General features: G+C 39.4%; 1 pseudogene across 1 annotated transcript; it reads right to left on the bottom strand.

The window, feature by feature from the left end:
• Positions 1-8346: 8346 nt before the first annotated feature.
• LOC114608913 lies at positions 8347-9096 on the bottom strand (annotated as a pseudogene). The gene has a single exon (XR_003709433.1). The product of XR_003709433.1 is annotated as an elongation factor 1-beta pseudogene (transcript).
• Between the last annotated feature and the right edge of the window lie 271 nt (positions 9097-9367).

Here is a 9367-nt window from a genome sequence, read left to right on the forward strand (position 1 = left end):
AGTGCCTGTGTGTAAATGCTTATTTTGGATAATTCAGAAGTGCCGTTAACTCCCTTCTAATTTTTACTCACGCTCAAAACACTTTCCTCAGGATGTCTAGTCACTCCAACTGGAGGACAAGTTATTAAAAGTATGCCATGCTTGACAGAGCCAGTTTGCTTTCCACTCTTTCTCCCAGCTCTCCACTCTACAAGATCTTTGACATCTACCGATGACTCTAGCACACTCCTGAAAAGTCTTGCTAAATATCTGGATCTCCCTCCAATGGCTATTGTATTGCTGGCATAACCCTTCTGAGCAATCACAGAGGGCTTGAGTAGGAAGTGAGACTATCAGGTAGGAGGGGGGAGGATCTGGATGGAGTTTGGAGAGGGGACAGTATAATCACAATATATTGTTTGAAAAAAATTTGTTTTCAACAAAAAATGAATCAAGGCAAGCAGTGAGGTGGTATCTTCAATATGTGACAAGGAGGCTGCACCAGTGAAATCTCAACAATATAGCTGCCTATACAAGACCTGAACAATGACAACACCAAGGGACATGCCAATATGGGTGGGAGAAATCTCACAAGATCCCACTCCCATGTGAAGACCTACAGATAACTGATAACTACTGAGAGGAGGAAAAGCAGTTTGCACCAGGGATGAGCCCCTGATAGGTTATCCAATCCCAAGTTGTCAGACCTAAATGAACTCAGCATGTAAATGAATGAATATATAAAATACTACTACTACTACTACTACTACTAATAATAATAATAATAATAAAAGAATAAGAGGTCATGAACTTGAAGAGGGACAATGGAAGCCACTGGAGCCAGGATCATGGGTATTATGCAAATGTGCATTCATATTAAATTCTCAAAAACTAATAAAACATCTTACAAGAAGCACAGCAATGGTTCTGCTCACAGTTCCCTTCTTACCATAACAATTTTGTGCGACCAGCAGGAGTCCTAGGCTGAAGCACTTAGATGTTTAAACATAGTCCTTTTAAATCCAAGTACATCATCTTGATTTTTCCCCAGAAGGTACAGAAGTTTTCACCAAAACCTGTATCAAATTTAAAGTTTTATTTCAAGTGCTATCTTTCAATCCCACCCCTTATTAAGACACTGGTGTCAAGATTAATGTCTAAATGTTAAGATGTAAGAGTTGCATGTCAAAAAGGGCAGATTACCATGGTAAGATGACAATTGGTGTTCAGAAATGGAGATCCAGCGGCTCTATGGGGGAGGAGAGGTGAGAAGGAAAGGGGAAGGCTGCAGTCAGGATATATTGTATGAGAGAAGAATAAACAAACAGACAAACAAACAAACAAACAAACAAGAAACTATCAAAGTCATGCTAAGCAAGAAAAGACAACAACATTCTCCAGAGACCAGAACAGGACAAGGAAGTACAGTGTGGCACAGTGGACAGGATTCCAGCAGAGAGAAAATTCTGGGGAAGAGGAGTAAGGACCTCCCTTGATGAGACAGTCATGAGTCAACAATGGCTTTCTGGCTTTAGGAATGTATCAATGAAGCATTAGACAATACTAGTAGAAACTGGATGAGGAGTGCATAAAAGCCCCAATTGCTTGATATTTTACAGTGACTCTAAAGTCTTACCAAAAAAAAAAAAAAATACTTTTAAAGTAATCATTAACTCAAATATCTGTATACAATAACTAAGCTTTTATATGAAAATATAAGCCAGCAACATTAGCTAGATCTTAAGTAAACAATATTCATGTAATAGTGACCATAATACATGTAAGCATGTAATTAAACCAAAATCTGTGGTGTAGGGCTGCAGATGTAGTTCACTGGCTTGCCTAGTATGTCATGGGTTCAATTCCCAGCACAGGAGAGAGGCAGGGAGTAGCAGTTAGCCCAAAACTGTGATATAGCAATGGTGACAGAATAAAAAGAAAGTAGAAGTAAGGAGTGAGAAAAGGACCTTTATCTCCACTCACCTAAAGAAATCAGTAGTACCTATGGAAAGCTCAAGTTTTATGATTCTTATAATTATTTTTATTGTAATGTTTTAAAAACAGAAAAATTTTAAACAAAAAGCAGGATATGAAGTGGAAGTTTCTGGTAGCGTCACGTGATGCAGACTCACATGGTGTTTTGCTGACTCAAGACCTGAGGGAGAACACGTGATGTTTGGAGAGAGTATAAATAGGACTCAACAGACATTCGTGGGGCACTTGCATGGCTTTGTTGAGAGAGGCACAGCAGATATGTCGGGCTGGTCCCAGTTGCTGTGCTGACTCATGCTTGTTAGGTAGAGGCTTGCCAGTTGCTGCTGTATTGTGCCACCACTGCTGATTTGTGTTTGGTATCCTGACACTACTAAACTGGACTGCTGGTATCTTGAAAAATGAAGATTGAAATCGCCTCCAAAACCGACTTCTAAACATGTCTATATCCTCTCATCCTATTTATCATCTTTGGCTGATGGGCTAGAAGAGGGTCAAAGCATTTAAAAACCCTTATTACTACAGTCAGCAGTACCTAATACCAATAAAGAATGAATGCAGAGGTAAAATGTTGCTAACTGAAGTTAGTTGTTTGTTTTGGAATTGAGGACTAAGGACTAGGAAACAAAAATCAGTGTTATTTTGTTTTGGGGGTTGGATACAATCTTTAAAGATTGAAGTCTTGAGATCACAACACGGTCACTGGAATAAATTCCTCTACATCTTTCTCTGTGGATAGCGTAGCCCCAGGAAACCCACAGTTGCAGCATTTTGTGATGGGGATATATTGTTCAAGATATCCTGAGGTGTTCCATAACTAAAGATATAGAGATATGAAGACAAGAGATTGTAATATCATAGCATGAAACACAGAAGTCACAGGGACACCAGAATCTAAGTAAAGCAAGAAGCATGCTTTGCAGAGGCTCTAGGGGATCATGTACCTTAACATCTTGAATTTATAATTCCAGCTTCCAGGACTGAGAGAAAATGAGCATCTTACTTTTAGTCACTATGTTTGTAGTGCATTGGAAGCCTTAGAAATCTCATAGACCCAACACCTATAAGTTTCACACCAGCAGAAATCACAGGTGTTTCCAAGTAAAACAATGGTTGCCACAGAGATGTGAAAATATTGTTTTTACGATTCATGACTTTGAAGTCACAATAGTAACTAATTGCTTATTAAGATAATATATAACAAATTTATTTTTTAAAACTATTCAGTAAATTAACAGGGGTTTCTTCCACTTTATAAACATAGACAATGAGGTTTTTCTAGTTCGTATTTCCAAGATACAGTTCATTGTGGTAAGAAAGTCATTGCAACTGGAGCTTGAGACAGCTTGAGACATACTGCATTGCAAGCAGGAAGCAGGGGAAGATGAATGCCAAAGACAGCTACCTCTCTGCTTTTCATGGGGTCCAATACCTAATCAAGAAATTCTATACACTGCCAAGATGACATTCAATATTAACCATCACAAGTCCACTCCTTGCCATCTTGACATTCAAACATTACCATTTTCAAACCATAATTTTTACCCTTCATCCCCATAAGCTCATGATCATCTCATAATACAAAATAAACTCATTCCAATATCAAAAGCCCCCATAGTCTTTAACAAGTCTAGCACTATTTAAAAGGTCAAAGTCTCCTTTGATACTCAAGACAATTCTCTTAATTGTGAATCCTGTAAAATTAAGTTTACAAGTTAAAAGCATCTTTTACACAACAGCACAAAGTAAAGATTCCATTTCAAGTGGAAAGGATAGGAAATAATAAGGAATGACTAGACTAAAATCCAGAAAAGAAGACATCAAATCCTACAATTGCATGCATGGCATCTGGGACTCATATTAACATCTGTGCTCTAAAAGACGTGGATATTCCTACTCTTCCAACTCTGATGCCTGTAGCACATATGGCTTCTCAGACAGGCTCCAGTGCATGCCTGCAGCTTCCCTTAGGAATTCCCCCTTAGTCCTGGCATCTCTAACATCCTGGCATCGCTAACATCACGGCATTTCCATGGCTTCACTTTCACAGCTTTACACAATGGGCTCTCAAGACTTCCCTAGAGGGCCACATACTGTCTGGCCCCAGTGCCTCTCTGTATATTTAGTACAATACTTCAGGGTTTTCCCTACCCTTCATCATTTATGCCTACAAAACAATACCATGAGGAGGAGGAAGATGGCAAATTCTGTTACCAGTGGGGTTGAGCCTAGCCTCATTGGACCATAGTTACATTAGCTTCTGTGTGGCAAACCTGGAGAAACATTTCCCTAAAGCTTTGCTTTCAAGGAGAAGGAAACCCCTTTCAGTTGCATGCTTAGTTTATTTGGTCTCCTTTCAAATAAGTTTAGATTTACAAATAAAAGCATTTGACAGTCAAGTTCCTGCCCATAAGACACTTCCTACTGTTCCAATACAAGGCCAGAAATTCCATTTAACTTTGTACCCTATTTCCTAGCATGCACCTTGGCTGCAACTTTTGACTTGTTTGAGATTTTTCCCCCTAGACAAACTGCATTTTTTCTTCATGAATAACCTTTTGCTCCTTTTCACAGTGGACTTGAATACAAGTAAATTGTAACTATGTAACATCGAGAATTCTCTCCTGTAAAGAAATTTCCTCTGCCAAGTAAATTAGTCCCTCACTTTTAAATTTAAATTTTCTTAACTTCTCAGATCATGGGTAGAGCAAAAACCAGATTCCTGGCCAAAATATCTTATGAATGGATCCTAGTCCAGCTCCTGATAGAGTGCTTATTCCCTCCAGAGACTTCACGAGCCAGATGGATATAGTTTGCCCTTCTGTCAGCCTTCTCGCCTACCAGAATTCCATCAGAGTAGCCTTCCAAGCTCTGATAACAGTATCTTCGAGTACTTCTTGTCCAGGGTTCCAAATTCTTCCACATTCCGCCTATGAACCAATTCCAAAGTTCCAAGAGCCACCTGGTCAGGTTTATCACATGACACCTTCTCAGTATAACTTTTCTTAGTTAATTGTCTTATTGTTGTGATAGAATAATTTTACAGAAACAGCTTAAAGTAGAAAGTGTATTGATTGTATATTTGATTTGTTCATTTGTTTTGGATCATAGTTCTAATTAACAGTACATCATGTTAGGAAAGTCTCTGCAGCAGGAACTTGAGACAGCTGGTCACATTGTATCTACACAATCTGGAAACAGAGGAAGATGAATGTTGACACTCAATTATCTTTCTCCATTTTATTGAGTCCAGAATCCAAATCCAGGGATTAGTGATACCCACTTCTGGGATGGAAATAGATCTACTCATCCCATTTAACCTAATCAAGGTAATTCCTCATAGATACGCCAACATCTTGTCTCTACTCAATGATGACTTGGTTAAGGAAGAAATAAAGAAAGAAATTAAAGACTTTTTAGAATTTAATGAAAATGAAGGCTCATCATACCAAAACTTACGGGACACAATGAAAGCAGTGCTAAGGAGAAAACTCATAGGTCTAAGTTTCTACAAAAAGAAACTGGAGAGATTGTACACTAGCAACTTGACAGGACACATGAAAGCTATAGAACAAAAAGAAGCAAATACACCCAAGAGAAGTAGACGGCAGGAAATAATCGAACTCAGGTCGGAAATCAACCAAGTAGAAACAAAAAGAACTATACAAAATATCAGCAAAATCAACAAGATAGATAAACTCTTAGCCAGACTAACCAGAGGGCACAGAGACAGTGTACAAATTAATAAAATTAGAACTGAAAAGGGAGACATAACAACAGAAACTGAGGAAATTCAAAAAATCATCAGATCCTACTACAAAACCTTATAGTCAACAAAACTGGAAAATATGGATGAAATGGACAATTTTCTAGACAGATACCAGGTACCAAAGTTGAATCAAGAGCAAATAAACCATCTAAACAGTCCCATAACCCCTAAAGAAATAGCAGCAGTCATTAAAAATCTCCCCATCAAAAAAAGCCCAGGACCAGATGGTTTTAGTGCAGAATTCTATCAGAGCTTCAAGGAAGACCTAATAGCAATTCTCTTCAAACTATTCCACAAAATAGAAACAGAAGGAACACTACCCAATTCATTCTATGAAGCCACAATCATGTTCATACCTAAACTTCACAAAGCTGATAGATTGCCATGATTTCTATGATATCAAAATAGCTTAAAAATTAAAAGATGATCAGTTCACTAAGATGAAAGCAAAACAATGAATCATAGTTTCACAAAATAGAAGCGTAAATGTTTCTAAAATGTAAGATATATTTGGATCCATTAATCATTAGGGGAATGTGAATATTAAAATCCAAGGTGGCTAGCAAAAATTTTGTCAAAAGTTCATTCCAAGGATATAAAGAGCCAAGAAGTCTCATTTGCTGGCAGTGGAAGTCTAAGCTGGTGAAACAACCTTGAAAAATTCAACATTTCCTCAGTGGACCCGAAAATGTTTATTTTTATGACCAGAAATTTGTCTCTTACACATGTAAACACTGTACAAATTTTTGAATCCATATCTTCCAAGTTTCTTGTACAAATAAGCTTGTTTGTAAGAGCAAAAGGAACAAAACTAGTATTATTGATAATAAGACAAATTGTGGCACTTCACAAAATAAAAGCGAAGGAAGACAGCCATGGGATTATGAGTATGATTTCAAGGGCATATGGTCCCAACTAGAAGAAGAAGCAAATCACAAGGGAGAACATATTAGAACAAAACTTGTGATAATAACTATTTCTGGAGTCAAGTTTAGTGTAGTGTGGCAGGAGGTTTAAATAATTAATTCTGTTCTAGTTTTAATGTTGCATGTGTGACATTTGCTTTTGTTATTTTCTGGAAGGTTCAATTATACATTGCAAGCTTTTATATTATAGCATATAAACAATAAGGTGTGGAGGCAGAGAGATGACTCACCAGGAAAGATTGCTTATTGATTGTTTTGGTTTGAATGATAATGACCCCCATAGGCTCAAGTAATTGAACGCTTGGTCCCTAGTTGGTGGAATTGTTTGGGAGGAATTAAGAGGTGTGGTCTTGTTGGAGAAGGTGTGTCACTAGGGGTGCGATCAGGACTTCAAAAGCCCATACAATTCCCAGTTAGCTTTCTCTGCCTCCTGCTTTTGATCAAGATGTAAGCTCTCAGTCACTGTTCTAGCACCATGACTGTCTGTCTGCTATCATGTTCCCTGCCAGTTATGGCCCTGGATTCACCTTCTGGGACTATAAACTCCAAATAAACTTTTTCTTTTATAAATTGCCTTGGTCATGGTGCTTTATCACAACAATAGAAAAGTAACTAAGACATTATCCTTCCAGAAGACCAGAGTTCATTTCCTTTCTAAACAGGAATTGTGCAATAACCTATAACTACAGTTCTAAGGGAACCTGATATCCTCTTGTGGCTTCTACAAGCATTCCCACACATATGGCATATGTACACACGCAAATTACTCTCAGATCCTCTCAGAGTTCCTCCCCCTTAACTGCATACTGATTTTTTCACAACTTACAGAGTGCAATTAGTATTGTAGATTCACCTACTGTAGTATGGTCAGCCATCCCTAAAGAGAATGGGTTCTACCACCTCCTAGCAGCCATCAACCATCAGTAGCTCTTCAGCTAACTGGCTTGATCTTGTACAGGTCTTGTGCAGGCAGCCACAGCTGCTATGTTCATGAGTGCAGTGATACTGTCGTGTCCAGAAGATACCACCATCTTGTCCCAGACCTCCTTGGCCTCTGACCATTACCATCGTTCTACCCTCTCTTCTGAAGTTTTCTGAGATTAGAGAGGAAGGGTATCTATATAAGACATGCCATGTGAGACTGAGCACGCCACAGACTTTGATCTCTTGTGAGTTCCTCACTAACTGTTGCCCATTACACAAAGTTGTCTTTCTGATGAGGACTGAGAGGCACATTAATTGATGAATACAGAGATGCTAATTTGATACTGTCTGGTTTGCAAAATAGTAGGAGCAGGTCCACTCCTCCAGCCTATGAACTCCCCAGATGTGGAATCCTGGCCATTTTATGGTCTCAGGTTTACTCCCATCACATCTGTGACTATGGTACTGATGGACATATCTTGTCAGGCTGGTTGTTGTTGTAGCTCACAGAGTTCACAGCTGGGCAAGACTGCTGATGATTTTCTCCCCCAGCTGCCTGCATTGCACCTTTATGAATGTTAGTCAGAAGGGAAGAAACTTTCAGGTCAGTATCAGCTTGATATTTTTCAAGTCCTGTGATTGAAGTCTATGGTATACTCATCAATAAAGACTTAAAATCAAGTTCTGAAGGACACATAATAGCAATGGCAATATCCTGCACTGTTTGTGAAGTCTGGAAACTTTCTTTCTTTTTTTATCTTTCAAGCTTTTATTCAAGTGCACTGACTTGAGGATGTCTTAAATTTTGTTAAAAGCAGCCACATCCATGGACTGTACGTGGTCCTCAAAAGCGGTAATCTGCTCTTCCAGCATATCTGTTCCAACCTTATCATCTTCAACCACACACTGTATTTGAAGCTTTTTAATTCCGTATCCCACTGGAACCAATTTAGAGGAGCCCCACACCAAGCCATCTGCTTGAATGCTTCGGACACACTCCTCTAGTTTTGTCATGTCTGTCTCATCGTCCCAAGGCTTCACGTCTAGTAAGATGGAAGAGTTTGCAACAACTGCAGGCTTTTTAGCTTTCTTTAATTCATACTGTGCAAGGCATTCTTCTCGTAGCCTCTTTGCTTCTTTGTTTTCCTCCTCCTCATCAGATCCAAAGAGATCAATGTCATCATCATCTTTAGCATCTGCAGCTCCACTTCCTGTGGTGTCGTCCACACTGGTAGGGCCATACTTGCCCAAAGATTTCTTCACTCCCGGCAGGCTGGCCTTTTCTTTTTCGTAAGACTTGATGTGATTATACCAACGCAGGGCATGACACAGGTCAGAGGGTGGTGGCCCAGAGACTGCTTCAAATACTGCCACATCTGCTTGTGATGGCACATACCCCTCAATGTAGCTCTTGTCCGCCAGGTAATCGTTGAGCACCTGGAGGCCGGCAGGGGTTTTCAGGTCTGCGAAACCCATGGTGTCGGCTGTAACCCGGAGCCGAGTGCCAGAAGACCGCAGCCAGCCCTGAGGGAAAAAAGCCTCTGGAAACTTTCTAACCAGCAGAAAAGGAGATATCCCACACCTAGACTTGGACTATTGTCAGTTTGTGGCTTTGGGGGAGAAGTAGTGCTTTCCATGTGGGGTAACTGAATTTAAACTTCTATGTGGGGGATAGAGAATAATGGGAAATTAGGTTTCAGTGGGCAGGAAGATGGAAGGGTAGGAAATAAGTGTAGGGAAGAGATGACTAATATTAAGGATGTTTGAGAAAGCAATA

This window comes from Grammomys surdaster, unplaced genomic scaffold (assembly GCF_004785775.1).
Source record: "Grammomys surdaster isolate TR1022 unplaced genomic scaffold, NIH_TR_1.0 125941, whole genome shotgun sequence".
Lineage (NCBI taxonomy): Eukaryota > Metazoa > Chordata > Mammalia > Rodentia > Muridae > Grammomys > Grammomys surdaster.